The following is a 14183-nucleotide window of genomic DNA, read 5'->3' as shown; positions in this document are numbered from 1 at the left end:
CATATTTATAAAATAAGAATGACGGAGGCATGAATGAAATTGTTGTGGTTTGGTTAGGACTTCTCTAAGTTCTACCTCTAGTGTAGGGCTACAGTTTATAATATAAATTTAAATAGTTAATCGACATTCAAAAAGGTAGGGAAAGTGGTAGACTTAACCTTTTTATAGAAAAGAAGAACTGCTCATTGGGTTTAGTTTTCATTGTCTTCGAATAAAGTTGTCTTCAGCAGATTGTGTATATAGTCGTGCAAAACACTATTTTGTACTATAGATAATAATTATTTATAGAGTGAAGTTTCAAATAGTAGATTTGATAGGAGATAGGATAAGATGTTGGAGATAGCCTAAGAAGGAATTTTAATATTAACTCAAAACATTTTATGGTAGTAAATAATAGGTTGGTGTTCTGAACCTCTAAAGTTGTCAAAGTATTCTTTTTTATAACAAAGAAAGATATCAAAATATCCATCGATTTCTCTTTCATAATTAAGATAATGCTCTTATTTATCATATTTATTGTGATGGACGGTATTGTCATCAGGAGCAATAATGTTGTCACACCTGAGGCCACAAATATATTTGAGAATACTATACAAATATGTACATGAGAACATTAAACAATATACAATATTCGATGTATATCTAGAGTTGCAAGTGTATCTTAAGCATTATAAAATATGTGCAACTACATCGCCTACCAATTATATTGTACTAAATGTCTTGGACTCTCATACCTGCTTTAATAGCAAGACATGCTTGCCACTCCTAGGATCAATATCACTAAAGATGTAAGCAGTGTCCATACTTACATCTATACATCCATCATACAAAGGGTATAGAGGTATTACGCTCAAGTGACTGAACCTCTATAAATCATGCATGCACAATCTATTGGTCACATCCTGATTCAACGATAATTGGCCTACACCCCTCTTCCTCTCCTTCTCTGATTTTCTTTGGTACCCTAGTTACCTTCTAGGTACCCTAGTGTCAACTTGATGACAACAATGTAAATACGGAAGCTAAATTGTGATAGAGATGCAAACTCCTGTTCAAAGGTATTGGTATTTTTACTGAGGTATTGAGAAGCATGCAAAGTTTCCCTCTAGTCCTCGTTGGAGCCCCTCGCAAAGGCCTAGCTCTTAGTCTCAAAACTCCATGGATAACCCTTGGGCCTTCTCCGTGCTTAAATGGGTCTCCGAGATGTCCATATAAGTAAAATGGACCGGTGCCCTTTTGATTATTGAGTTTTGGTGTTTGATGATCAATATAACCATTTGAACTAATATTATTTGCTAGTGTTTTATGTTATAGTTTAAAGGGTGCAACTTGGACTTGGTGAAGACAAAGTGATGATCAAAACAACTCAAGCAAGGCACTAGAAGACTTATTAAAGACCTACAAAGATCATACAAGAGTCTAAGACATATGATGGAAGAAGCTCGAATAAAGAAATGAAGAAAAATAGGCTACTCAACAGCACCCGATGTGTCCGATGATACATCGGACAAAACATCGGGCAAGGAGTTGCACTGAATTGATGAAAGGCTACAGAAACACAGTACACCAGACATGCAGGTGTGCACCAAACGAAGTAGTAGATATGAAACTTAGGGAGGTCTACAACATGTTTAGGAATATCCTTAATGTAAGGAAAATGGACCAAGGCCCATTTAATTAACAATTTTGGTGTTTGATGATCAATATAACTATTTGTACTTATGATGTTTGCTAGTGTTTATGGATAAAGTTCAAAAGATACAACATGGACTTGGACAAAGGCAACATGATGATCAAGAGGATCAACGCCTCAACGCAAGACATTAGAAGACTTATTGAAGACCTACGAAGATTATACAAGAGTCTAAGACACAAGATGAAATAAACTCAAACAAAGAGACACGAAGAAATGAAGAAATGGTGCTACTTAGCAGCACTGGACGTGTCCGGTGATGCACCAAATAAAGCACTAGACAAGAGCAGTGCAAAACTAAAGAAACAATTGAAGAATCAGAGTACACCAGACACACAGGTGTGCATCGAACACAACACCAAACATCACATTATATATGACACTCAAAGAGGTCTGCATCATGGCTGGGGAGATCCATAAGGCACCAGACATATTCGGTGACATATCAGATGTGCCACTAGACAAGGTACTTAGAGAATGTAACGCAACCCGAGCGAGCTTACAACACACTGGAGTCTATGGTGCCTCACCGGACATAGCACTCAATATCTTGAGCTCAATGGTCGGCAATGACATAGTCCCTCCCAGCGGCTAGCTAATGTGGACATGCATCGAACATGTGTGGTGGGTGCACGGAGTATCCGCTGAGTATGCAAAAATTATGTACTGCTTCTAATGGCTAGTTTGGATATGGGGGATACAAATACCACCCCAACTGTAATTTAAGATGTGTGGGATCTAAGAAACATTGTGTTGGTCACATGTTAAGATTCATGAAGAGGACCAAAATAGGGCAACATAATTAGAGTAATATGGTATTCTCTTCTTTAATCTATTCACAAGGACAAAATATATTAAAGAGTGAAGGTTAAAATGGTTATGAATTCGCACTGAAACAGGGAACAAAGTTTTTGAATCATTACACCATAAATCAACTTCGTCATCTATTATCTATTTGATTTCAGATAAATAAATATTTACAAGAGTACCTTCAAAGGGTACAAAGGATGATGGGGTGCTCGAGTGCTCTAAGGCTTCAAATGTTAAGCTACTCGAGATTACATAGGCATGTTCTCTGTGTTTCTTAGCTCGTCCCCTGCATGGGAACTATTCACCTATTTATATGGATGGCTTGACGTACAACTTTGTGTGAAGTTACAACCATGACCTCGAACATTATACAAGTAACTACGTATCCTACTAGGGCATCACCGATCTTTTCTCCCAAAACAGTGGCGTGCATGTTGGCATGTCCTTTCTTCATTTTCTTGACACTTGTTTCGAGCTCGGCAACATGTTTCTTCTGCAAGCTAATATTGTCGAAGTTCTTTCATTTCCCTTTTAATCTATATTAGTGACCTTCGACAAGCATGAATCGGTTGCTCCTGAAACATTACAAAGTGGTTAAGATTAGTTAGTTTTGAGGACCTTCGGTAAAGGCTTACCCCCAATACATTGTTAGAGAGTTTAGATTCTATTCTTATAGCTCTAGGCACCTAAGTGCTCAAAGATCAACTAATGATTAATGTAGTTGTTTTGTAAAGTGCTTAGGTTAGTTAGAGCTCTATTATAGCTCTTGATCTAGGTTAACCCCTAGTTATTAGAAGTGAGGTTAGACACCCTCAAACCCTTTTGGTGCTTGTGCACACCATTGTATCCCTTGACGCTTGCATATGTCATTATACGTTGTACTAGGACAGGTTGTCTGTCTTGTGAGATCACACCAACTGTATTTTTGGTGTGGCCAGCATTGTGTATTGGAGGCCCATAATGTTTCATCTGGAAGCTTGATAGTAGAGACAATGAGGAGCATTCGAGAGAGACCAGAACTAGAGCACCACTTGCACGTGGAGAAGGTCTGAGGCTATCTGTGATGTTACCTGACTGGTAGCTTGGCCCTCATGTGGGCTTCCCTTTCAATGGGTTCCAATAAGGACTAGTGAGAATCATGCATGCTTCTTGATACCTTGGTAAAAATAATGTTGGGGACCTATATTGCCAAAGGTCCTTAGGGTATTTTATTATTAGCAAAATGTGTTTTAGGTATCTTCAATGGATAATGAAGCTACCCTCCATCCGAAGCAACATATGAAGCGAAGACGAAGCTATGAAGCTTTAGCTCCATGGGATTGGTGCGTAGGTGGGACCAGAGAAGTAAGCTTCGATTCTGTAATAATGACACGCGAAGCAGAAGTGGGCTAGAAGAATCCATAAGTTTGGCCAACACGATATGAGGGAGGAAAATACAATGTTAGCCCTACATGATCTATAGTTCATGTATATAGGATATGTGGGCATGTTTGTAATTTCATTCGAAGTTGTATCCCACCACTATAAATAGAGGAACTATTCCATGCATTAGAGGATGGGTTGAGAACGAGGAGGATTGAGATTTCTCTACCTCTAAAGATGTTTTGACCTATCTTCGTGCTCTCCTTTATAAAGTCGAAGGTATACCTGTAATCATTCATAATGAAACAAGACGAAGTTGAAAGCATCTAGGCCCCTGGTTGGTTTTAGTTATTAATGACAACATAAGATTATATGTGACTAACGTGTGTTTTGCACAACAAATGGTAAGTTAGGTCGCATTACAGGAGGTTGCGTTGCAACGGTGAAAATAATCCCTCAGATGAGAACTTGAAGCGACGGTTGAAAAAGGCGAATCAAAAGATGAAGGTCTTCATATTCCGAGTGTCGAAGGAGTTGTGGACACTTGGTATAGAATTAGGTCTTCTATTTTATTTTAGCCATACTATAAAGAGGGGTTGTGGATGAGTAGTTTGACCAAGAGAATTTTAGTGTAGTGTCGGTGCACATTCACACTCACAACTATCACTAGGTGTCACTCTATAACACACTCACGAGTTAGAATGAAATCGGGTTAGAAAAACCAAAGGAAAAGAAATTGGTTTTGTTGTCTTAGGGGCACTGGACTGTCCGGTGTGCCCCCCTGACAGTGAGAAACCCAAGGGCGACAAGTTCGTCGAGCCAATTTTTAGCGCGCGCACCAGACTGTCTGGAGCACTATTCACTGTCCGGTGCGCCGTTAGAGCAACGACTAGCTGTCAGAACTAGCCGTTGGAGTGCACCGTTGGCGCACCAGACTGTCCGGTGCGCCCATGCGCAGGAGGCTGTAGTAACAACTAGTTTGGTGGTTGGGGCTATTTATACCCCCTCCACCAGCCACATTAAGTGTCTTGCTGCCCACACTCAAGTGTATTCATTGCTAGTGCATTGCAAGTCCCACAAAACCTAGTGAGGTGATTAGAAAATCATTATCCCGTGTTAGGACCTCATTAGTGCGCATGAGAGCCACATAGAGCACACACCACATGCATTAGGCTTCTCTTGATCAAGTGAAAGTCTATGGCTTGTTACTCTTTGTGGTCGATATCACCTAGATGGCTTGGTGGCGATTGGAGTGCGGTGATCACCCTGGAGGACTTGTTGGTGACCCGGCTCAAGTTTGTACACGGTCGTGAGGGATCCACTGTGCCGAAGTGGCAAAGGATCATCTCATAGAGAGCACTTGGTCCTTGCGAGGACCAAGGCGGAGTGATACCCTTGCGTGGGTGCTCCAACGAGGACTAGGGAAGAGTGCCGACTCTTTGATACCTCGGCAAAAAATTGGTGGAGTCTTCTTACCCTTACTTTACATTCCACATTTACTTTGAGCATTTTACTTTGTGCAATTGCTTAGCAAGTATTTGTAGTAATGACTTAGGGTTGTTGTTTTCTAGTAGTATTTACTTATTGCTAGTAGTTGGGTGAAGTTGGGCTCATGCTTAGGGTTTAACTTTTGTTGGAATTTTAGAGAAGCCCAATTCACCCTCCCTCTTAGGCATCGTGATCCTTTCAATTGGTATCAGAGCCTAGTTGCTCCTAGCTTAGCTTAACCGCTAGAGTAGCGATGTTCGGCGGGGATGGACCTCCTCCCGTTTTTTATGGTGATGATTTTTTATTGGAAAATTCGTATGCAAGCTTATCTAGAGGCTATAGACATTGTTGTCTATAAAGCCGCCACCCAAGGTTTCCCCGAACCTAGAGACCCCACAAATCTTGTAGGAGATGAGTATAATTTTGAAAAATGGAATGCAAGGCCAAAAACAATCTTTTTAGGGGCCTTTGCAAGGATGTATTCAATAGAGTAAGAAATCACAAAAATGTTCATGATTTGTTGTTAGATATTTGTGCTATACATGAAGGAACCAAAAGTGAGCGTGATGAAAGATATCATATTGCAATGAAAAAATTAAATTCTTAGAAAAGTAGCAAATGCAAAAGTCAAAGTAACATTCCTAGGTCCACCAAGCAAGAGTAGACCTAGACAAATTTGGGTTGCAAAGTCCTTGGTTGAGAAAGTTACTGGTCCTATGCAAAATAGGCCCCCAAGATTGAAGCTTGATTTATTTGTTCATGTAGGTGAACTACAAGACCGGTGGGAGCCATTGGGGTATTGACAGTGGATGCACTCAACTTATGACTAGAAACCCACGGATGTTCACCTCACTAGATGAAGATGTTGATGAACAAGATAAAATCACTTTTGTGGATAATTCAAAAGGAAAAGTTCAAGGGCTTGGCAAGGTGGCAATTTCAAATGATCTTTCAATTTCAAATGTTCTCTTTGTTGCACCATTAAGCTTTAACTTGCTATCAGTGGGTCAACTTTGTGATCTTGGCCTTCAGTGCTTATTCACTCCTACAGAGGTTGTTGTGTCTAAAATGGATGATGAGTTAGTGATATTCAAAGGATTTAGATACAACAACCTATACTTAGTGGATTTCTCTTCTAAAGATGCAAACCTAAGGACTTGCCTCTTCACCAAAGTATCTCTTAGATGGCTATGGCATAGAAGGCTTGCACATGTTGGAATGAGCACACTGCAGAAGATTCTAAAGAAAGACATGGTTAGATGTTTGAAGTATGTTGTATTTGAAAAGGACAAGCTTTGTAGTGCATGTCAGGCTAGAAAGCAAGTTGCTAACACTCATCCTACAAAAGCTTTTATGTCAACTTCAAGGCCACTAGAGTTACTTCACATGGATCTTTTTGGACCAACAACTTATGCTAGTGCTGGTGGAAACCTCTACTGTCTAGTAATTGTTGATGATTTTCAAGATACACTTGGGTGTTCTTTCTTCATGACAAGTCTGAGGTTGCATCAATATTCAAGAAATTTCCCAAGAAAGCTCAAAATGAATTTGACTGCAAAATCAAGAAAATAAGAAGTGACAATGGAAAGGAATTTGACAACGCCAATATTCATGAATATTGTGATGAAATTGGGATCAAGCATGAAGTTTCTGCAACGTATACACCTTAACAAAATGGAGTTGTTGAAAGAAAGAATAGAACTTTGATCACTCTTGCAAGGACAATGATTGACGAGTATAACACACCAGAGAGGTTTTGGTCTGAAGTTGTTAACACTGCATTCTATGCATCAAACAGACTGTTCCCTCACCAGCTACTTGAGAAGACTCACTATGAAGTGCTAAATAGGGAAAAGCCAGACGTCTCCTTCTTCCGGGTGTTTGGATGCAAATGCTACATCTACAAGAAACGACATCACCTAGGGAAGTTTCAAAGACGTTGTGACATTGGTTTCTTACTTGGTTATTCATCAAAATCCAAAGCATATCGAGTATTCAACCATGCCACTGGCGTGGTGGAAGAAACATATGTTGTGGAATTTGATGAGACTAATGGCTCCCAAAGAGCACTTGAAAATCTTGATGATGTAAGTGATGAACCACTTAGGGAAGCCATGAAGAATATGCCAATTGGAGCCATCAAACCAAAAGAAGATGAAGAAGACGTGCAAAATATCGACATACCTTCTTCATCAAATGTACCACATGATGATGAAAAAGATGAGAGGCATGCAAATGAAGATACATTTGTCTCTCATGAACAAGAAAGGGTACAAGCCGAAGATGTTGATGCTCCAAGATCTTCTTCCCAAGTGGTTGACAAGAGGAACTCATCACTACTACAAGCACATCCACAAGATCTTATCATTGGGAGTCCTTCACAAGGGGTTATTACTCGTTCTCAAAGATATGCTTCATTTATTGAACATCACTCCTTTGTTTCTTGTGTTGAGCCTACATGTATAGATGAGGCGCTACAGGATCCAGACTGGGTGAATGCCATGCATGAAGAATTAAACAAATTTACCCGAAATCAAGTTTGGACCCTGGAAAAGCCTCCACAAGATGCAAGAATCATTGGAACAAAGTTGGTGTTCCGAAACAAACAAGATTATCAAGGTGTAATTGTGCGGAACAAGGCAAGGCTTGTTGCAAAGGGGTTATCTTAAGTTGAAGGATTAGATTTTGGAGAGACCTTTGCACCTGTTGTTCGACTTGAAGCCATTCATATCCTTCTTGCATATGCATCCTGCTATGACATAAAACTTTATCAAATGGATGTAAAAAGTGCTTTTTTAAATGGCTTCATAAATGAACTAGTATATGTTGAGCAACGGCTCGAGTTTGAAGACCCTAGATATCCTAATCATGCTTACAGGTTGTCTAAGGCGCTATATGGTCTAAAGGAAGCTCCAAGGGCTTGGTATGAGCGTCTTCGTGACTTCCTCATTTGAGAAGGGCTTCAAGATCGGGACCGTCGACACCACTCTATTCACAAAGAAACATAACGGTGATTTTTCATTTGTCTAGTTTATGTTGATATAATATTTGGCTCAACAAATGATTGTCATTGCAAGGAATTTGGTGAGTTGATGTCGAAGGAGTTCGAGATGTCAATGATTGGTGAGCTAACCTTCTTCCTCAGCTTCCAAGTCAAGAAAATGAAAGATGGAAACTTCCTCTCACAAGAGAAGTACACCAAAGACTTATTGAAAAGATTCAAAATGGAGAAGTGCAAACCAATCAAGACAGCCATGCCTACTAATGGACATCTCGACCTGGATAAGGGAGGTAACCCGGTTGATCAAACTCTCTACCGTTCTATGATTGTTAGTTTATTGTATCTTACCACATCTAGGCTCAATATCATGTTTATTTGTCTGTATGTGTGCTCGATTTCAAGCAAATCCTAAGAAAGCTCATCTTAGCGCTGTTAAAAGGATTCTTAGGTATCTTAAGCACACCCCAAGCATTGGCCTTTGGTAGCCCAAAGGAGCTACTTTTGAATTAATTGGCTATTTCGATTCGGAGTACGTCGGTTGCAAAATTGATAGGAAGTGTACATCTATAGGATGCCATTTTCTTGGGAGATCACTAGTTTCATGGACTTCTAAAAATAAAAATAGTGTTGCCATGTAAACCACCAAAGTGGAATACATTGTCATGGGTGCTTGTTGCACTCAAATTCTTTATATGAAACAAACTCTTATAAACTATGGTGTAGTTCTAGAAAAGGTACCTTTGTTGTGTGATAATGAGAGTGCTGTTAAAATTGCTAATAATCATGTATAACACTCTCGCACCAAGCACATTGATATCCGTCATCACTTCCTTAGAGATCATGTTGCTAAAGGAGATATAATATTAGGAGTGAGATCGGAAGATCAATTAGAGGATATTTTCACAAAGCCTTTAGACGAAACCTGCTTTTGTATGTTGAGGAATGAGCTAAATATTATTGATCTCAGAAATTTTACTTAATCATAAAATGGTGGTGTCAAGGTTGCATATTTAAATTTCTTGTATTGCATCTAGGACTTGTCTAACCTAGTTGAGATAACCGCCAACAAAGTGAGTGATAAAGCTTAACTCGGGCTCAAACTTGACAAGTTCTAGCTTTTAAGATTTTGGTACTTAAATTTCATTTACTATACAATTGTTGGTTTTTGAGATATGCATGTGGTACTGCACTTAGGGGGAGTATTCACAACTCAATTCATACATGAAACCTCTAGTGCAATACGCAAATGCAAAATCTCACCATTTGCTTATTTTCTCTAAAAAACTATCTAGCCTATGACACAATATTTTGAAAAATACGAGAGAATATGTGAGGGTAACAATACCTATCCTAACAGGTGTTCTTTTGTGTGCTTATAAGTTGGGATTCGGTTTGGTTCAAAATTTCCTAGAAAAAATCAAAATTCCCTTTGTCTAGGCTCACCGGACAGTCTGGTGTGCACCGAACACTGCAATGTGCAATGTCCGGTGCACCAGCTGGGCATGCGTGCATTTGCCACTATGCATCCCTGTCCGGTGTGCACCGGACATGCATTGTATGACTATCTGGTGTGCCCATGAAAGATTTTTTAAAAAAATCCTCCCCAAGCCAGAGCCCAAGCTCACTTCTCTCGCGCTCACCCTCTGTTCTCTAGCTCTGCTCTCTGCCGCCGCCGCCCAGGGCTCATCGCCGGCGATCTTCGGCCGTCTAGCTCCGGCAAGCCCCTCTGCCTAGAGCTCGTGCTCTCCCCTCTGGTGAGATGTCCTCCTATCTCTATCTCTCCTCTCTGCCATAAGGAGATCCCTCACCTACCTTTTGCAATTCTCTCAAATCTTATGATATTTGTGAAATCAATGTGTGTCGTAGAGTCCCTGGTACTCTATGATGCTTCCCCTACAGATTTTGAGCTCCCTCTAGGAGGTTTCAAACCCTAAATAGACGTTTCACCACCATTCTCAAACCTCGCACACCAATTGTTTGGTGAAATGCCTAAACCAGCCAAAATAGCTCAAATCGACCCCAACTTTTTCCAGCACACTCTAGCTACTACCAGTACCTCCTATGTCAGTTTTCACACACATTCGATATTCTAGACACATGTTTCACAACCTATTTATCTTTATGGTGATCCGTTTCGAGCCGAGTGCCAAAAACATTTTTCCTCTGCCAAACTTCAAACCAAGCACTCACTTCACTCATATATACCTATCTATGAAGTATTGGCTCATTTCCCAGTCATTTCATGCCCAATTTTGAATTTCAAACTCTCTATGGCACAATTCGCCGTTCAAACGCCGTTCTCGTGCCGTTTGACCTCTTTTTCTCCAAATCTCTCAGTTTTTGTGTCATAACTCTCTGTGTATGTATTTATTCACATTTCATATACTTATTACTATGTGACTAATATGTGCTCACCTCTTCTGTCATTTCAGTGATTCTGCCTGCCCGACTGCGCTTCTCCTCTCTCTCGAGACGTTCCCAGGTAGCTATTTCACTCTAATCATGTAACACCTCAAAACCATCAACTAAAAATAATACATTTAGAATATTAGTGTTAATAATATTAAAGAATTTTCTTTCAAGTGTTTGATTTTATTTGCCTTTAGAATAATTTTTGGCTGCTCATATTTGATTTATGGTTGTTTCGTAGAATTTCTTTTATATTGAAAATCCATTTAATTAATATCGAAATATTGGTCCAAAAATAAATATTTTAGTCATAAATAATTTTGGATAATTATTATGATTTTTTAAAAATATTTAAAAATATATTTGTTTATATTTCTTGTGAAAAAGGAAAAAGAAAAAAAGAGAAGCCGGAACCCTAATGGCTCGGCCCAGCCGCCCCACCGATCGGTATAGATGTCCATTTGGGCCGGGCCCACCGGGTGGCCCGCGACACGGCACGAAAATGGCCCGGCCCAGAACTGGCACGGCCCAGCTTCTAACGTGCCTGGGCTGGCCCGACCCGTTCGCCGTGTCGGGCTGGGCCCCAGAATTCGGCCCGTCGGGTTTAACCCGGCCCGGCCCGTCTGAGGGGGAGGCACGCGGCGGCCCGGTTACGTTAACCGGCCGCGCGCGACGCGCCCCGCGGCCCAGCCCACCCCCCGCCGTCCCATACTCCCATTTACGGCCTCTCCCTCTCGCCAGTCCCATACTCCCATTTACGCAGTCGCCCTCGCCTCGCTCGCTTGCTCTCGACGACTCCGCGGCTCCGCCCGAACCCTAATCTCCTCTCTCCTCTCGGATCTGCGGTTCGCCGCCGTCCGCCGGTGTCTCTTGTGCTTGGAATCAGTTGCACGTCGATCGCCCGCGCCGTGCTTGGACATCTATACTTCCTCTCTATCCTTACCTTCCTCTCCCGGTCCTCTCCCTAACCCTAATCCCCTCCGGTGTTCCTCGCTCCACGGATCTCGGCCATCGTCCGTCGTCTCCGGTGCTCCGACTGCACAAGGTGAGTCCCTCGGGCCCTACTCCTTTCCCTATTCTATGATTCTATCGGTGTGTTCTTCGGGAAATACTCCTAACCCTAATTCTTCCGGTGTGTTCCTCAACGTAGGTATCGGTTAAATCGGGTGTCGTGCAGTCGTTGAGGAGTCGGAGACGGGTGTCGAGAGCGGAGAGCCGAGAGTCGGAGACCGGTGTGTTCCTCGTGCTCGTTGTTGAGGTCAAGGTCTCAATACTATGGATCTTGACCCGGCTGCAGAGGATGAGGAGGCGGAGCGACAACTTGAGGACCACAATGAGGCGATGGATGCTAGACAAGCCTTATTGGGTGTTGGTGTCACTCATTTAGATCCAGTCGACCTCGAGGATTTCGTTGCCTCTAGAACAGGCACTGCTACGGACTCCACGAGCCCACCAGCATCTACCACTGCCTCTGCTGGTGGTGGCTCAAGGAAGAGATCCAAAGTTTGGAACAATTTCGACGAGTTAACCAATCTGGTCAATGGTAAGCGTGTAAGGTATGCTGCTCGATGCAAGTTCTGTCATGAGACATTAAGTGCTAGATCCTCTTCTGGTACTGGTCACTTGCTTAGACACAATTGTAGTGCTAAGAAGGCACATGATCGATCTGGCCAAACCCAAGTTGTGCTTAAGTACAACCCTGATGGTTCTTTGCAGCGTTGGGAGTACTGTCCTTCTGTTGCAAGGAATGAACTTTGTCGTTTGATAGCTAGAGATGATCTACCTCTATGGCATGGCTCCACTGATGCATTTCAAGAATACATCACTCGTGCACATAACCCTAGATTTGTGCATGTTTCTAGGCAAACCACTGCTAGGGACATGATTAAGTTATATAATGAGCGTAAGGTAAACTTAATTGGTACTTTGAAAACTGATGTTACATCTGTTTGTCTAACCTCTGATATTTGGGCTGGCAAGGCTAAGGAAGACTATTTAAGTGTAGTTGCTCATTTTGTGAATTCTCACTGGGAAATAGAAAAAAGGTTGCTTGGTCTAAGGTTAATTGATGGTAAACATAGTGGTGTTAGTATTGCTAATCTGGTTGCTACTGTGATAGATGATTATGCTTTAACTGATAAAGTATTTGCAATCACCTTAGATAATGCTTCATCAAACAATACTGCCATGAAATATCTCAGACCTTTCTTGTCTGGTTACCTTGGTGTGCCTGCTCCTGTTGTGACTGATGATGATGATGATTCTTTTACACCTACTGATGATGACTTGTGCACTATGTTCTTGCATCAAAGATGTTCCTGTCATGTTATTAATTTAATTGTTAAAGCTGGTCTTCAACATTTGAAAGCTTATATTGATGACTTTAGAACTGCTATAACCTTTTTAAATGCTTCAAATCAACGAATAGCTGCATATAAAAGCTATTGTATGAGTATGGCTATTCGTCCTCGTAAGTTTGGTGTTGACATGGATGTTAGATAGAATTCTACATACTTAATGCTTAAACACCTAGTACCATACAAGTCCAGCTTTTCTGTTTTTATCAAAACTCAGTATCCTTTGCATTCTGATGGTACTCCTTTACTCACTGATGATCATTGGACAATTGCTGAAAAAGTTCTTTCTTTCCTAGAATTATTTTATGAATCCACTGTTGCATTGTCTGGTTTGTACTACCCTACTGCTACTTTGATGCTGCACCATATTCTGAGGATAGCCAGACATCTAAATTCATTTGAAAATGATAGACTTCTTAGGGCTGCTGTTGTTCCTATGAAAGATAAATTTTTGAAATATTGGAGGGATATTCCTATTCTATATGCTGTTGCATTTATTTTAGACCCAAGGGCTAAGATGAGGGGTTTTAACAAACTCCTTGTCAGGTTAGCTAGCTTAACTGGTACAAATTATTCTAATGTTCCAATTGAAGTTAGATCTAAACTATCCAAGATATTTCAGTTGTATGAAGCTAAATTTGGTGACACACGCCTGCGTGCTAATCAACACCCAACATCTCTTGGTTCTGGTAAGAAAAAAATGGCATGGGATGACATCTATGGTGATGATGACTATGATGGTGAGTTTTCTGTGGGAAGGAGACCAGGTTCTAGTTCTATCTCTACTGCTGCATCCACTTCTGAGCTGGCATCTTACTTAGATAGTGATACTATAACTGAGTTTGATGAGGACTTCAATGTCCTATCTTGGTGGCATCAGCATAAGCTCACTTATCCTATTCTTGCTCTACTTGCTAAAGATGTTTTGACAGTCCCAGCTTCTACTATATCTTCAGAGTCTACCTTTAGTCTTGCTGGCAGGGTGATTGAAGAGCGTCGACGTCGCCTGGCTCCAGATATGGTCGAGGTTTTGTCTTGCATAAAAGACTGGGAGCTTGCTGAT

The sequence above is a fragment of the Zea mays genome, chromosome 5 (assembly GCF_902167145.1).
Source record: "Zea mays cultivar B73 chromosome 5, Zm-B73-REFERENCE-NAM-5.0, whole genome shotgun sequence".
NCBI lineage: Eukaryota > Viridiplantae > Streptophyta > Magnoliopsida > Poales > Poaceae > Zea > Zea mays.
Note: the sequence above shows the minus strand (reverse complement) of the source record.